This window comes from Zophobas morio, unplaced genomic scaffold (assembly GCF_036711695.1).
Source record: "Zophobas morio isolate AGI-343-1 ecotype UQ-CSIRO unplaced genomic scaffold, CSIRO_AGI_Zmor_V1 ptg000011l, whole genome shotgun sequence".
Classification (NCBI taxonomy): domain Eukaryota; kingdom Metazoa; phylum Arthropoda; class Insecta; order Coleoptera; family Tenebrionidae; genus Zophobas; species Zophobas morio.
In genome coordinates this window covers 4,192,253-4,210,013 of record NW_026972116.1, presented here as the reverse complement: position 1 = coordinate 4,210,013, position 17,761 = coordinate 4,192,253, and the positions used below count along the sequence as shown (strand labels likewise).

The 17,761-nt window shown below is 32.4% G+C and overlaps 1 protein-coding gene across 4 annotated transcripts in view; it reads left to right on the top strand.

The window, feature by feature from the left end:
* LOC135127424 (hemicentin-1-like) overlaps positions 1–17,761 on the top strand; it is a 314,503-nt gene that overhangs the window by 258,416 nt on the left and 38,326 nt on the right. The gene's annotated exons all lie outside the window — the stretch shown is intronic.

Here is a 17,761-nt window from a genome sequence, read left to right as displayed (position 1 = left end):
GATTTACTTATGCAGGGTGACTCAAAAAAATTAATGAATCAGACAAAAATTTAATTAAGGACTGAATTTATTTTATTGATTAAATCGGGAACTGCAGAACAGAATGCTTTGAAATCTTGCAGACGCTTTAAAGTTATTGTAAGCATTGTACATTTTTCATAAAAATATATCGGTTTATACCTTCCAAAAAATTTATGACGTCATCTCAAAATTTTGCCGAATAAATCCTGTTCAAAATGTGCAAAATAAGTTTATACTTGTGACTTATCACTGCATTAAAAGTGTTTGAATTGCTTATACAATATGATTCATAAAAATTAATAAATGAGTCAGTTTGTTTTATTGATTAAATCAGGAACAGCTCATTCCATTTTCCCGAAAATTTGACAATACAATACAGTTATCATTAGTGATACATTACAGCTATTCAAATGGATACATTACGTGTTTTTGCAAAACTGTCATCACAAAATTTTGTTGAGGAAAAATTCATTTGAAACATATATGCAGCTCCTTTACATTTACTTTCACATTACATACATATCTTTATTTTACCCTATAAGTCTCCTCATAAAAAATAAAATGAAATTCGCATAATTAAGTTTTATAGTTTTTAGATACCCTTGGATTTGTTTTATTGTACTTCAGGTGCAAGAGAATTTATCTCGAAATAACCTTCGACCATTTTTTTTATGTTTCATATAGAATCAACTACCCAGGACTTGGATATTATATTTTTTCAGTAGGTATTATTATTCAGCAAATTTGTCTTTTTTTTCAAATTAGCACAAAAATTGATAAAAATGCAGAATATGTACCCGTTACATGAAATATGCAGCAGAAGGCAAATATATGCAAATATGCAATTTTTTTTATAGCTGTATTCATTTTTAATTAGCATGATTCGTTCAAATATTAAATATCAAGACTTATATGCAAAAAATAACGGATATGCAAATTTCATCAAATCCGCTCTCTAATTATCACTATCAGTTGTTGGTGGAGTAATTAAACGCAGCAGGACCCCTTATCTAGGAAAGAGGTCACACAATTTCTAAATGAGACAAATGAAGTATAAATGCGTTGATATTTTCAGTTATAATATAACAAGTGATATGATTATTATCGATAATATTTCGAGTGAAACCGAGCTGCAGATTCAACGAGTGCGAAGCACGAGTTGAATGTGCTGCTTCGGTTTCACGAGCCATATCTTCGATTATTAATCATATCACGAGTTATATTCAACATGAGAATATAATAAATGAACACATTTTTTGATAATAGAGTTGATTTCGTCGTTTTGAGCTTGCCCCCAACGTTGGCAAGCCATAAAAGACAAAAAAATTTACGAAATTTTAAAATTTGTCAATTTGACAGTTTTTAAATTTAGATAGCAACAGACCACAATAAGGCAATAAAATTATTATCGCTGTGATAGACATGTAACTAAGGGCATGAACAAATTCTATTGGACGAAATGGGGTCATGTGATTCATGAATTATATTCTCATTTAAATATATCGATATCGATATGTATGAATTTGATATTTTAATGAAAGTCAAAAATATTAAGTTCAATACTACTAAAAATAAATACTAATCACTCCCATGTTGAAGAGACCAGGTCAACTTCCTAATCGCACTATAAGTATCTATAACTCCTTGAATACTTGCTGTACGAAACTTGTCTTGAAGTTATTTCATTTGATTGTTCAAATGTCTCACGTTTGCAAATCGTGAAAAATACGCGCCTTTGTTTTAGGTGAGACCGCAAAAATAAGTTAAGTGGCGCAAGATCCAAAAAGTTGAAAAAATCTACCCAAATACTGAATACAGCCTAATAAGTAAATTTGCATTATCTAGAAAGATGGTTTGAAATCCGTAGTCACATATTCGAACGACTACAAGATCTTCAATTCTTAAACCTTAGTAAAATCATTCACATGTCTAAATATTTCATTTCAATAGTACTCAGCAAAAAAGTTGGAATGAACATTTCAGTGCCGAGGAGGAGAGAAATTAAAGCAGGAAAAAACAACAAAGCGATTAAATGTACGTTCGTTAAATTCTTGAATTCTAACACGACACTCTGCAGGTATTAAACAAAATAAATACATATATATGTTTGGTATATCTACTGCAAAACTGCTTCTTTAATGTTCAATTATTTATATTACAATTAATCCTCAAGGGTTAGATTTGCTAGAAATAACTTTGAGGCCGAAATGGAGTTTATTTGAAAGTTGTAATGAATAAAACTGGGTCGACTGCACCTGGATTACGGTATAAAATCCCATTTTCAGGAGCTCGCCTTCTAACTTGTTGTGTATCTAGTTGGTATAACCCCAGATTTGTTGTTCCTATTGTTCTCCGAAGCATTTTAACTTCAGTCAAGCCTATAGTTAATCGGAATTGTAAGCTGCGGAAAAACATGTTTAACTTGTTTGACCTTTCCATAACAAAGTGACTGATGTCATTTTAATAGATCTTCTGTAGAAGTGCATCATAATACTTACAACTAGTTATTATTTCATATATTGATCTACTCAAATATGTATTTCTGTCTCTTTTGTAAGGTTTATGGCGATTTTTACGTCTATTTTAGTCTGGCAATATGGTCCGTGCGGTGAATGCCTACATTCATATTTTCTTGACGTTTCATAACCCCTCGAGAATGCAAAAATAGGTCTCCTGTTTCCATTTGTCTGTCTATCTGTGTGTGTCTGCCTGTTGTCTGTCTGTGTTGATTTTTATTATACAGAAAATCCCTGAAACTACCAGACCAATTATTGACGAATTTTATATGTATGGTAAGAATATCATGCAGATAGTAAAACGCTAACCAAACTATGTTTAATCATAGCCAGCAACAATGGTCTCACACCAATCAAAATTTGTATTTTTTCCAAGAAATTGGATTTGTTGGAGTGTACTTCAGGTACGCAGGAAGTTTTCTCTCCATAACCTTCGACCATTTTTTTATCGAAAACACTAACAAAATAGATGTCACAAACTTTTTGCTGACTACGTTTGGAAAGGTTTCCTTCATTATTAAAAATCAACAAAAAGAGATCTTTTGTAGGAAAATAACAGATGGGCAGTAAATGGTCTGTTATTTTTACCCCCAAATATGTTTTCTTCCAAAACACTTTGTGAGCACTTATTAAAATCTAAGTAATTATACGCTAAAAAATTTAAGGAAATGATATCTTCGAAGGACTCCGAGGTGATTGTTATTACCATATTTCAGAGCAAACAAATTCGAGCGAGTTTCGTATTACAGTACAGTGAAGCGGAATAACGTTGATGTAACTGTTCAAAAAAGATTTATACCACCGTTTGATTTATTACGGTATAATTTAATAAGTTGTGAGCTTCTAGACAGGGCATAAATTTCAGTATTACTTACGCCTTAAATAAATTAGCTAAAATTACCACCTGATTTGCAACACAATTTCATACTTGAAAAGCCAGTACTATAAAACTTTCACTTTCAAGAAACATCATTCAAATATTCAATTTTCTGATTTGAACAAGTAGAAAATCGTAATGTTATTAATTTAGTAATAAATGTTCTTTAATTTATAAACCAAACCATAAAATAATAGGGTAACAAACGATGTTGATGTGTTGTTACCAGCAGCTGTTGCTTACAAAAACTACACAAGCTTTCTAAAAGCCGATAGGGATAAAAGAAATTCTCGCCTTTGGAAACGATAATGGTTAGATAAACTTAATCGTTCATTCCTTTATAAATATAGATTTGCAGCTGTTTATCAGAAGATATATTAAACTGTTTGTTATACGTTAGTAAACTCATCTTTAAAATCATTATTGAAACACCAAACAAGCTGCTTTGTTTAAATAATAAAATTATGTCAACTACATTTACATTTTAGTTTCTCTATAAAACTTCATTCAGTTTGACAATTTAAATGGCTGCATAGCTGCAGGCTTCTTATTACAGTTTCCAACTTTAACATAAAGGAAGTAGTTCCTGCAGCATCAAATAGTTGAATTAAATTCTTAGTTAAAAGTTATTTCTCTGCAGGTGTTGTTACAATATCTACGTAATTTTATGAAAGCCCATTGCTTTTATTTTTCATTTCCGATGTGGTTTTGTTATTAAACTGTAAAATCAAATAACAAAATGCGAAACGAAACAAGGAAAGTAGTTTGCAAGGTAAATACATGACGGGCAAATTAGTATTAGCAGAATCAAACCCCCGTCGTACGTATATTAAATATGTTTGGCTAGTCTAAATAAGTTGATGTCTCTTAATGTTTAGTCAGGAATTTGTTAAATTCTTGGGATTTAAATTTCTGAACAGAATCGTCAAGCGTATCAGCTTAATTAAGCTTTTACGCCAGGGTAAAATTTCATCCAATGTGTATTTTGGGTATTTTTGTTGTAGAAATTTCAGTTAGAACTAAGCAATACAACCTACAGTAAAATTTTAATATCTCGCTTGCTCCCTACGGCAAGGTCACTTTCATTTGGTACACGGAATGTAAGAAAGCCTCTATATTTTGTTCCAAATAAGCCAAATAAGCAAATGTAGTCAAGACTTTATTGATGGGGAGAATATTAGGGCAATTTCTGTTGAAGCCAGCAATAATTCCGCAAACGAACTGGAAGATAAATTTAACATTTCCTCAGAAGAGAATCTGAAAAATTGCGATTTGACATTATTGGGGAAACTTCCTGAAGTTCGAGCCCGGCACACATTTATATCACGACACTAAACTTTATTAAATGTGGAAATAATGAATTGGTATTACGCGCATTCGTGCTGAAGCTAATGTTTAAAGTGAAATCTAAAAATCCTCAAAAAGTGAATAATTAGTTATTTCGGCAATTACACCGACAGCGTTAACTAATTTATCTGAACACACAGGTGCTTAGCAGTAATTATCCGGCATACATTTGTTTTATCGCCACACTAATCAGGGTTATTTTAAACTCGTATAAAAAGCTTCTTGAACAAAATTCGTCTAGGGCTAAAAGTGGGTCAATTTTGTTTGAATCCTGAGGTATCTTATTTTTCCAAAACCTGGTACTTAACCTGAGTACGTCCTTGTCTGTATAGCCGCAGGTTGTTGCTTGTTAAATTGTCCTCGGTATGTATTTGTCTTGGTACAATTATTCACTACAAATTCTTCTCATTATACTTTAAAATGTAAGCCGAATAAAAGTACACAGCCTTCCAAATTCAATATGCTGTTACGCGAGTATAATGAGATAAGTATCTCATCAGGAAACACATCAAGTTGGTGGAATGTAATCAAAGTAAAAGTAAATTTTTAAGCAACTTCATGAATTTTAATTTTTACATAAACACGCGGGGGGAGTTCTGTTAATATTAAAGTACGTAGTGTACGTTTACACATTGGTCCAAATTTGGATAAAAATTTTAATTATTTAAAAAACATATTATTCTACAAAACTGGTTTATTATCTAATTAAAACACGAAAAGTAAAAACCCTGAGAGATATCGGAATATCTTTTACTAGAAACGACTAAAACTATGCGATAACTTCATTTATGGTGATCGCTTTTTATCAAAGTCCACAGGTTTATCTGTTTCTATTACACTGTGAGAAGTAATCGAAAAATAAAAAGGCCAATGCTGTATTTTCATTCCCGATAGCAAAACTAAAGATTTAAAACTCCAGGATGGAAATTCCATGCGGTGTATCTCTAAAAAAATTGTTTTAAGTTTAATGTTTATGCAAAATAACTTATTTAAATAGTAGGATGTAGCACATTCATTAAAATGTGAACACCATAAAACAAATTGTAGTTAACAATGATTTTCCTTTTAAATCAACAGATATATTATTAACACATTCTTGGATAAGTGCGACTGCAATATCGTAAAATCTGTAAAGATCCCCGCTCTAATTTCTTACAAATTAGGTATTATATGAGTCCCGTTTCTCTCCATCAGAGAGCCTCTGGTCATAATAAACAATAAGATTATACCAGTTATGTGATGATTCGCATACCGAACCCATAGTTATACTTATAAAATAAAAATATAACTAAGTGAAGTATCCGCTTCGTATGCTGCTCTGAATATAAAATTGAAAAGAAACAAACAAGAGGAATTCAACAAACGTTTATATTTTTTGTTAAAATGCATATTACAGAGTATTACGACAAGGCAACGAAATGACAGACGCAAACTCCAGTCGACTGCAGACGGAATTATTAAAGACTCCAAAATTTCTTCATAGAAATCATAGTGGCTTTTAAAGAGAATGTTTTGTTGTTATAGTTCTAAAAACACAACCGACCGTTTAGAATTACATCTAAATGAGATGTTTTTAAAATTGTCTTATTTACATAACCACACAACTAACCTTTCCAATCAGTAATGTGTTTATTCATACTAAGATTAAGTTGATTTGATATTCCTTGTTTAAAATACTGTGAAAAGTTTTTATCACTACGTAGAAAAATATGTAGTTACTAACAACATGTAAACGTCAGGATAAATCTTAAAATCATTGGCATTTGTTCGATAGGTATGTGTTGGCACAATAATTGTTTTTTTTTTGCTCAGGTCGCCAATAAAATATAGACAAAACAAAAAGGTGTGAGTAGAGTGTTGGTCCTGATGTAAATTAGATGGTTGATTAAAACCATTTTTTTTCTCAGTGTTACCTTAAATTATTTATTTTCGATGTGTTACTTGACACATTTATAATTTAGTCGAGAAATTTAATTTTGTAAAATTTTCTTCTGAAAAATATTACATACCTAACAGTGAATTTGTTAAATATTGTTACTTTAAGGAAAAACATCTTTTTAGCAAAATACAAAAATTTACTGAGTTTACTGACGATTCTGAAAAAAAATTACTATATAATGTATTTTTTTCAACCCTGTAATAAGCACGGGGTATTAGTGTTGTATTTCATAAAATGTATTGGTTTAGTTAGTCTTGTTCCTCACGCCTAGGGATGAACAAAACATTTCTTTATCCCGCGTTTCAAAAATACAAATTAAATTTCTTAATAAAAACTAAAAAACGTTTCTGGTAAACATTATAATCATATACAGTATGTCCCCGGATTGGGTTAACAAGAGGAAAAACTTTCCTATTTGTGATTTGATGAAAAAATGTCACCAGAATAAATTGTTTTGCTTGACATAAAACAAGCATTCCACGTATAAAAATAAATAAATCAATTTTTCCTAAAATTCTATCAAGATCGTCTTTTGCAATAGGCTTTGAAACTAACAAAATGTTTTACTTTAAACGTCAAAAAATTAAAATGCTAACGTTGCAACAAGGAATTTATTTGATGCAGTGTTACGGCAAAAGTGAAAATGGTTACCGGTATGTTATAACTCAATTCAAAAACAAGTTTCCCGATATTTGTGTCGAAAACAGCGGTTTTCAAGCTTATAAGAAAATTTTTAAACAGAGGCAGTACATAATATCAAGAAAAAAAATCATAACGAAGAAAACGCGGCCACTGTATTAATTGCAGGCTCAGTACAGGCTGACTCTACAATGTCTTTGCAAAGAAGATCACTTGATCTAAGAATCAATAAGTCGCATATCCAAAAAATCTTAAAAGAGTTGAAAATCTACCCTTACAAACCCATTTTCAATCATACATTGTAACCGAGGGATGACGCAAAGCGCCTCTACTTTTGCTTATGGATGGGAAATCAAATTATGAGAAACAGATTGTTTCACAGAAATATTACGTGTACGGATGAAGTGACGTTTTCCACAAATGGAACGGTATCCTCACGACATGTCAGATATTTGAGTGATGTTAATCCACACTTTAGAATAGTAAATTGTCGGCAATATTTCGTCAAAGTAATGTATGATGTGCCATCACATACCATGGAATAATAGGGCCCTATTTTTTAAACAAAATGTTAATCAGCATACATATTTGGATAAGTTGCAAAATTTTCTGAGTGAAGGCTTAATAAATTTACCTCTGAATTATCGCCAAACGATGTACTTCTAACAAGAGTAACAAGATGAACATCTGTCCCATTACTCGCGAATTGTTAAAAAATGGCTCAAGCAAAAATTGGGCGATAGATGGATTGGCAGAGAGAGGGCAGATTTATGGCCCCCAAGGAGCCTTGACTTAATAATTTCGAATTGTTACTTGTGGGGACGTTTGAATCAAATTGTTTATATAGAAAATTTACCAAATGACTGCTATCACTTGAGGAAATTCAAAATAAGTAAAGGAAGTATCCCGCAGGTTGGAACTTTGCGTTCAAAACGGTGGTGGTTTTATTAGAATAATCAAATTCATGTTCAATTTCTTTTGTTGTTCGAATAAATAAAATGTTTTTCTTGTTTATTTAAACACCCGTTTATATTATTGCAATTTTAGTTATGTTAAATGGAGCAAAAAAATTTATTCATCTGACATTTTTTCATATAATCACAAATAAAAAGGTTTTTCCTCTTGTTAACCCAATCCGGAGATATACTGTATAATGGGTGCAATTACTTCAATATATTTTCACTGTAAGTAAAATATTAACATAAAATTAACAATATATATTTTGGATATTAAAAAAAGTGGCAAGTATATGGGGTATTTTGTCAAATAATACGTTTGTTAAAACGTAACGAAATATAAAATTGCTAAAAACTCACCGCCAACTTATCGTTTTTTTTTTTATAAAATTAAGCTGCTGTATAAAATTATCGCCCCACAATAAAATTGGTCAACAACCTGAATTGTTCTAATTATTAGTAACAGTAATTCTTGGAGACATAGTGCAAGACGATTAAGCTATCTGTCCACTTAAAAGAAATACTTCCGAGATCAGCCCGTAAAACTGTGATCAAACGTACTCTCAAATGGATAAGCAAAACTGCGTCTACCAGAGTACTGAGAGCGACTCCTATAATACGAACGAGTTTCGAAGTGCGATCTCCGAAAAGTGCCTTTAGATGTTTCACTTTAATAACACCTCAACTAAATGCAATGATCGAACTAGATAGAACTAGATAGAATTAACACTACAGACGATATAGAATCAAAATAAAGACTCTCGTGAGACCTACTCCCAAGTAGCCTTAAAAATAATAACAAAGCATTCATTTCGTTGAATTTATTTAAACAGAAATATTTTATGTATTTTCAGCTCCTATTACAGCTGGCATTCTGCGTGGTAAACTTTTGATCGAGTTTTGAATGGATTCTTGAGGAATGTTATCTTATTTCCGGAAGTACGTATATGACGTCTCACTGATTTGTTCATTAATCCCAGAGGCACTCAATTCATTTAAGTCTGGTTTTCGGGGTGGTTAGTCCATTACGCGGATATCAACCGCATTTCGGTATTACCGAAATATATAAAATGTGAGTAGTGGTCGATGAGCTCTATTTTGTCGCCAACATTAGGCACCTAGACCAACTAGTAGGTGGAAACTATTAATCCCGCAGAGAATCAATGTTAGTCCGCTTTCCTTAAGTTTCCGACAATAGTTAACCACACACAAGAGATAGAAACTGCAGTCTACACGTGTTCATTGAGTTTATCTATTCTTTGGCTGATTTAGGTAGTCCAAAACTGATCTGGCAAATTGTCATCCATTAAAATGGTGCAGACACTATAACGTGGTCTTGAATAATGTTTTCATGGTAATATGCGGCAACTCTGTACGACCATCGTAATTAGTTTCTTCCCAAAACATTTTTGAACCACTTCCAAATGGTTCTTTTAGATAAGGCAGCAAATCTTTTCCCAGGTCTTCGCCATGTTGTTTTTCGACCATCATGTGATTTCAAGCTGAATATACTCTCATTTGTGAAAAAGACTGGCTACTGTGTTTATTGTGTTAATTCAACCTTTCTCTATCTTTTCCTAACAGTTGCAGCATAAATTTCACACCCTTAACTCCTGTAAGTTCATTATTTAGCTCTGTACTGGCAAATTTTATGTTTCTCATAAGTTTTTGTCTAAGAAATCGCTCATCTCTTAAAGTTGTAGCCTTGATTTTTCCCTATCCACTTCTTCTAGAATGTGGCCCAGTTTCTTCGATCGGCCACATATCTCGTCCTTTTACTAACAAAGTTTTGGCTTTCATACTTCTCAAAACTTAATCGTCATCCACAGTTGATGTTTTTACACTTAAATAATAATTAATGATAATTTCAATATTTTTAAATTTTTACTAAGTTTCGAAGTTACGGCTTAAGAAAGGCAAAAGTGAATACAACTGTGTCGAATACTTTTTTACTGAAACAATTTGTTTTTTACACAAAAAATAAACAAAATCTGGATGGATTCAGACAACACAAGTGTGGGAGTTCAACATTTTATGAAATTTAAGTTATGTTTGTTGAATGTCGTCACGTTCTTACTAGAATGCTGATTATAAAAATTATGGTTAACATTTAACCACCTACATGATTCCTAATATAGAGACAAAATTAGACAGCAATCGCGTTAATATTTGTGAATCAGTTTTTTTTTTGGCATAAACAATTCGTTTTAGGAACGTTATAAAAATCTTTTAAGAAGGTATCTACCACTGGTTCGACATACGCATATCAGGTTAATTAACATTATTAGCATTCAGTGATCTGTTGCTTGGAAACGAAAAGAAGCTGAAATCTTTATTTACGTAATGATTACGACATAGGATGAGTATTTTGCAACATCGTTTGACTTTATTATTACAAAATAAGTTTTCAGAAACGTAATCATTCGAATGTATCCCAAAAGACATTCTAGTCTTTGGCGAGGCTCTGATGACTTTACTTCGGCTTCCAAATTAGAATGTTTCTGTATAACTCGTAACATCTGAATTCAGCGAACTTTTTTGTGGGAATACATGTGAGGCAAATAAAAATGTTTCGGAAACAAATATACTGTTGAAGGTATGGGCATTTATCACTCTGACAGTTCTGTTCTGTCCAAATATGGTTGTTTTTACGTGGTTTTAGCATACAAACACAATCAATCTGAGGCAAAGCCTGGACATGTGTGCCTATTTGCATTGTCGACTTGATGTGGGTGTTTGCTGGTCGCTTGTTAACGCCGCGCCCTCTGCGGTCCCATTTGCATGCTGCAACTTTATAGCGTCTCTTCTTTGTAGCTAACGTTATCTGCTTTTACTTTTAATCATGCTTGCGCAGGCTGAAAACAGCTTTCTACTAAAGTTACCCTGCATTTAACAGCCGACAATTCAACCCCTTTGTCTACACCCACCTGCTAATTATGCCGCCAAGTGTCTCGTCTTGCAATTCGCCATCTGTTGGATCGCTTAATCAATACAAGTTTTCAACAGTTCAGGGTTAACAAACGTATAACAATTTCCTGCCAGAATTCAAACTCTGCTTCGTCTGTCGACAAACAAACACAAAAAATACAGTTAAATGAAAAATAAACATTTGCCGACGCTGATGCATTTACATTTTTTGTAATTTCGCTTTAAATGTAACGAGACAATGCACAATGCTTTGTTTCGGAAAAATTATTTTTGTTGCGAAAATGTATTTAAAAATTTAATCTCTTCGCTACGTAAATGGTAGATTTAATTATAAGATAACAAGTTTATTATGCCTTTGCTACGTTTACAGCCAGCTAAGACAAAATTGAAATATAAATTGGGGGTTTTATGACGGCTGTATGCACGACGACTTCTATAAATATGTATTACTAGATATGTTCAAGTTGCATGCGATAAATTAACCACTTCCCTTAATCTTCAATGTATTTAGTTTAGTATGAAGCACGGTAAGAAGATAAACACTCTTTAATCTAACAAACTCTTACTAATTACACTTATAATGGTTACCTTTTTACCGCAACATAATGTTTGTGTGGATATTTAAAGTTGATCTTAACTGTCCACAGGAACGATTGTCTAATGTAGTAACGTCAGGCGTGACTATAATAGCAGATTTAATGGAATCATTTAGTTAAAAGCGGAAGTTCAAAAGTTTCCTCACTGAATTCTGTTATGAGAACTTTAGCGTGTTGCACCTAAATTTTGTTTTATTACAGTAAAACTTTTAATGAATCTTCAGTTTATTTATAAAAGAATTTTCTACAACAGTCAATAACTACTTTCTCAGAATAATGCAAATGATACTTAAACACGATAGTCAGATCTCTACACCGACACCTCCAGTGTACCCTCACATCATGTTCATAAACGTAATTTACAGCCGTGCAATTAGACACGATTTCATTTATGGTACAACATATGATTGTGTGTTTCATTCTCTTTGGATGCTATGGAGTCGTTGAATTAATTTTTTACTGCAAAATAACCTTCAAACGTTTCGTTGCATTTACAATTTCGTCCTTTTTCTTCAATATTCAATAATCGCTTCGAGAGGGCTACATTGTGCAAGTTTACAGGTCAGGAAGTTTGTGAATTTCATTGTCGATTAAGACTGTTGCTCTAATGAAGCTATAATAACCACCGAAGGGTCAAAGAACATCTTCATCAAACTTAAACTATTTCATGAAAGTTAAATGGACTTCATAGCTGTGGCCATGTTTGTGACATCTTAGAAGTGCAGCGGCAGCTGTAGAAGATGTACACTGCAAATACCTTTAATTATGTTACATAATATATACATACGAGTAGATACATAGAAAAAATACTAAATAAGAAATAATATTTTAGCAGATATCAAGATTACATTAAAAATATTGAATTGCAAGCAACTGTTAGGCAGCATTAATATTTACTAGACTAATGTCGTCAATAAACTGTGCATAAACGAAAGAAATTTTGAACCCGCACCACAGTTGGTTGTCATTTTTACAACTGTACGAAAGCTTTAATCCGCTGTATTTGGGACGAATATGAAAGATGTAACATCGCCAAATTATGAGAAAGTGTTGCCGCGCGTGCAGTGACTCTATATATAAATGCACATAAGTAGACAGACAGAGTTGATGGATTGAAGACAGTAGATCTCGCAGTAGCTGATGTTTTATATTAGGCGGAGGAGGTTATAGTCCAACTCGAGGGCTTATATAAGACATGTCAAAGAAACAAAACAAAAACATGTACCAAAATTAATTACCTGAAATTGTTAAGAAACCGCAGCAACAGTTTTAATCTCACATAATTTGTAATACTCGTAGTCAAGAAATTATTACTACGTAATTGGCCATTCGTAAATTTAGTTGTCTTACACTTTTATTATCTAAAAATTTTCCCTGTATTACTCATAGTTAACTTTAAGATTTATTTTGTCTTCTGATTTTATATAGGTAGTCAACTAGCTTTATTTGTTAGCTTACTTATATTTACCTATACGCACTGACTGTATGTCTATACTCTCTTGAAACTTAATTTTAATTACTTACGTCTCTAAATATTATAATTTATAACACAAGAAAAATCTTCTGTTGTAAAACAATGAAATTAATTTCGGATGCTTCCACGGTCGGAATCAATACATGATCGTTTTCCGGGTTGGAACCGTGTTAATTGAGTTTTTGAGCTCAACGTTTCGCACATTTTCGTAAGTGGCATCTTCAGGAGCAGGGTTAAGAATAAGGCAAAAGAGCACGGTAACTCAGTATGGTTACCAAATTCTTCCCGTCAAAAGAGTTTCGCCTCTGGTATGGTTGACATACTGAGTTACCGTGCTCTTTTGCCTTATTCTTAACCCTGCTCCTGAAGATGCCACTTACGAAAGTGTGTAAAACGTTGAGCCCAAAAACTCAATTAACATGGTTCCAACCCGGAAAACGATCATGTAGCAATTAAATTATCTTGTCGTGTTCTTCACATCATTTCATGTTGATTACTAGCACAGCAAAACTTTCTGAAATATCGCCAATACTTTCAGAATTTCCATAGATATTATTAGTTTTATTCTCGTCCATTATTCATTAAACTGTTTTTTATATGCTTTTTCGGGACACGTGGACATAAAAAAAAAAGAATAGATGTCTTCTACGTTAAGGGTTTCGCAGTTTATTTACCGCTTTTTCAAGACGTCTACAAGTTCTGAAATTATAATATATTGTTTAAGGATAGTCTTTGCCATTTCTATTGAAACACCACTTCTTAATCGTAAATCTGGCAACGTTCATATTTAGACAATTTTCAAGCAAAACCAAACCGGTGGTGTTTCAATAGAAATGGCAAAAACAGTATAAATTTAATGTAATTTCACAACGTAGAAGACATCTCTTCTTCTTTTTTTATGTCCGCGTGTCCCGAAAAAGCATATAACAAAAAAACAATTTTCCAAATTATTTATCTTGCAAAGGTAAAGATTTGTCATTTCCGAAAATTGTACTTTTCTCCGAACAATAAGTTTCATATTTATAGCTAAGATGCTAGATCCTACGACATAAAACTCAACCGACCACTGCGCGGATACCGTTTAATTAGTTAATTTATTCTAATGGAAAAAAAATAAAGGTTATGTCGTCTCTCTTTGATAATTCATTTGAAAGATTAAAGTTTTATTAAATAAGGTAACTAAAATAAAAATAAATGATAAGACAAAAAACTAACAAGAACTAGTTTATAAAAACCAAACAATGTTTTACATAGTTTCAGTTTCATCATCGTTGTCTTCATACTCTGCTGAAGAAACTTCAATAACAAAATCCGTATCAGAATTATCAGATTCCGCTAAGGAAATTATAATTGGTCGAATGTCTTCAAGAGTGTGGTTCCCATAGTTTTATACCAACCTTCCTGTATTATTTTTATTATTTACTATGTGTGGAGTAAAGTTGGACTTCCTGCCATAAATTGCATACTCTATTTTTGTGAGAAGTGCTAGCATTAATTCGTTTATTATAATATGTTTTACAGTGTCCCATGCTAGCTCGATGGGATTGTACTGGCAATGATGCGGTGGGAGTCGTAAAACATAAATTCCATGTTGTAGTGAAACGTCTATTTTATATTTTATAGTGGAGTTTTTTGAATTAGTTCGTATCAATTCCCATAACTGTTTGTTGGTAAGGTGATCTTCAAAGGGGATGTTATTTTTAGCCAAATGATTTTGCTGCTCTGATTTTTTAGATGAACGTGTTGGTGGTTTTTCAATTCGTATGGAGTGACAAGGGGCACTATCTAGTACCACAACAGTTATCCTCCCATCGAACTCTAAAGCAGGAAGTGGCTGGATCTGTACCCACTGCTTAAAAATGTCCCCATTCATTGTCTTGCGGTAGTCCCGATGATTGATTTTTTAGACAACATTAGGCTGCGTTCATCCAAAAAACCACAAGAATCTCCCGCATGTAACATGGTAAACCGTTCACCGTCAGTCTTTCTAATTTTGAACGTTGTCCATGTCGTGATGGACCTAGGTCCGGTTAGGTGATCCGTTTCGGTACACCCAAGTTTCATCCAAGAATATAAATTTTATGTCGGGGTAATTATTTTTATACTGCAAATATTTTTTTAAAAACTGTATCTTTTTTAATGCAATATACGGTCCTTCAACTAATATTTTTCTGTTGTTTTCCATTTTATATTTAAAACCCATCGCTTTCAAAATTCTGTACAATGTGGTGCGTCCTCCCGTATACTCCAAATTTTGTTTGGTAAACTCCAAAACGTCTGTAATATTTAAAACCGATCGGTTTTGCAGTTCTTGATTTAATCAATAAAATAAACCAACCCAATAATTTTTTTTGGGTCACCCTATGTAAGTAAATCTAAAAAATATGAATGCAGTATATATTCATCATATGTTGCTTATTTTAGATAAGATCTATTCGGCAAAATTTCGAAATCACGTCATTTCAAAACACTCGGTTTTGCAAATTCGAAATTAAATTGCAAAATGTTGTTATTTAATTTTGATTGTTTTTCCAAAAATCTGGACGTTTCTGGTAAAATCTCAACACGGATTCATAAACTACACGTATAAGACTATGTTATTTTATACAATTTAAAACCCATTTACTATGTGCAATTTTGAGGTGACGTCATCAAATTGTTGGTGGAGATGACTGAACAAAGTTTGGTTAGTGTTTTACCATGTACATAAAAAACATATAAAATTTGACAACAATCCGTCCGGTTGTTTCCGAAATTATCTATCTACCACAAATCGTGACGGATGGTTACGACAAATAGACGGACGGAAACGGGGGACCCATTTTTTCGTACCATAGGGGTCATGGACCTGTCGAGAAAATGTCGCCCGATGGACTCGAATACAATACTTCCTTAGATTACGCTAGAGAAGTAAAAAAAATCACAAAATTTGACAGTAGAAACACTCACTTGAAACATACCTAGATATAGCATTCTTTTTCACATTTACTCTAAGATTACATACATAATTTTATTTTAACTTAGGGGTTATCAAAAAAATAAAATTCGGAAAATGAAATATTTAATTTTTTTGAAAAAGCTGCATTTGTGTATTGTATTTCAGCGGCAAGGAAAGGTCTGTCTAAATAACCTTAGACCATTTTTTTTATTTAATTCAGTTCATTCGTCCTGTTTCAATCGTAAATAAAAAAATCTTCAGACTGCAGACTTTTACTTTTGGCAGTATTAAGTTCTAAAATTAATTTTTGATTTATAAATTATAATTACCAAAATAATCCACCAAAATTGAGCCATGCTCGCGAAAAATAGAAAAAACTAAAATTTATCCCCGAGTTGTGATTGTTAACAAGATGGAATGTGTTCAAATGGAGTACTTACTGAACTGATATATATTTCGTTAATTTTATTACAGCGCGACGAAAAATGTGGTTCCTTTCTGCAGTAGGGGAAAACTGAAAACAAGTCTGTTGAACACTTTTTTACCACCTATAAGACATTTTCGTCCCTTCAAACACAAAATTACTAACTTTTATCACCAAATGTTGCGAGTCTGACAAAATGTTTCGAGTTCACGACAACTGCGCCAAACCAAAAGAATGGTAATATGCGTGCTATTACAATGATATGGCACAAAGGTATTAAGCAGATAGAGGACTTATCGGTACCCCAAATAGCAGATCATCTGTAGCCAACGTGATTGTGAAACTAAAATCCAGAAGTTGCTGAACTTATGAAAATTTCACAATACATAAAAATCTGGATAACTGGGGTGCATTTGATTTACAATAAACTGTCCTTTGGTAAATTTTAACAAACAAAATTTAATGTATAATCTTAGAAGGCATGTTGTCGTTTAGCTCCACGAACGAAAAAAAAACTAGTTTTGGCCGAAAAATTTTACCTTTTCCTCTCCTGGTTAACGGTTGCGAGACGGTTTCAATTCCGTTATCAGTGATTATTATAAACTCGTGGAGATATGGGTAATTGACAGGAATATCGAAATGTTTTTTTTCTTGCACGAAATTTAATTTCCACATATACTGTAATAAGTCTAAAATTGAATTCCGTAGTATCACTAATATTTTCTAGACAAATAAAATAGTGCAAACAATCTTATGAAGCGTTTTCCTTATTTTCATAATAAAATACATACTGGTCAGGAAGGAAACTTTACTGAGTAATTTTTAATAACATTAACTCTAACATTTAGAATGCTTTAAAAATTTTTCAAAAGTAAGGTTCAGGTTTTAATTTTCATTGAAAATAGATCAATTCGATTTGTTTAATGTTTGTACAGATTATTATCAATAATATGTATGTATTGTATGTATTTTTTTATATCTGAAAGTTATTTAATTTTCATAGTTTGGCAGCTTAATCGCACAAACGCGCTCCTGATATGCTGCACCATTACATGAACAATGCAGCGGCAAATGAGGCAAATAAAAAGTTAAAACGCTATTATACT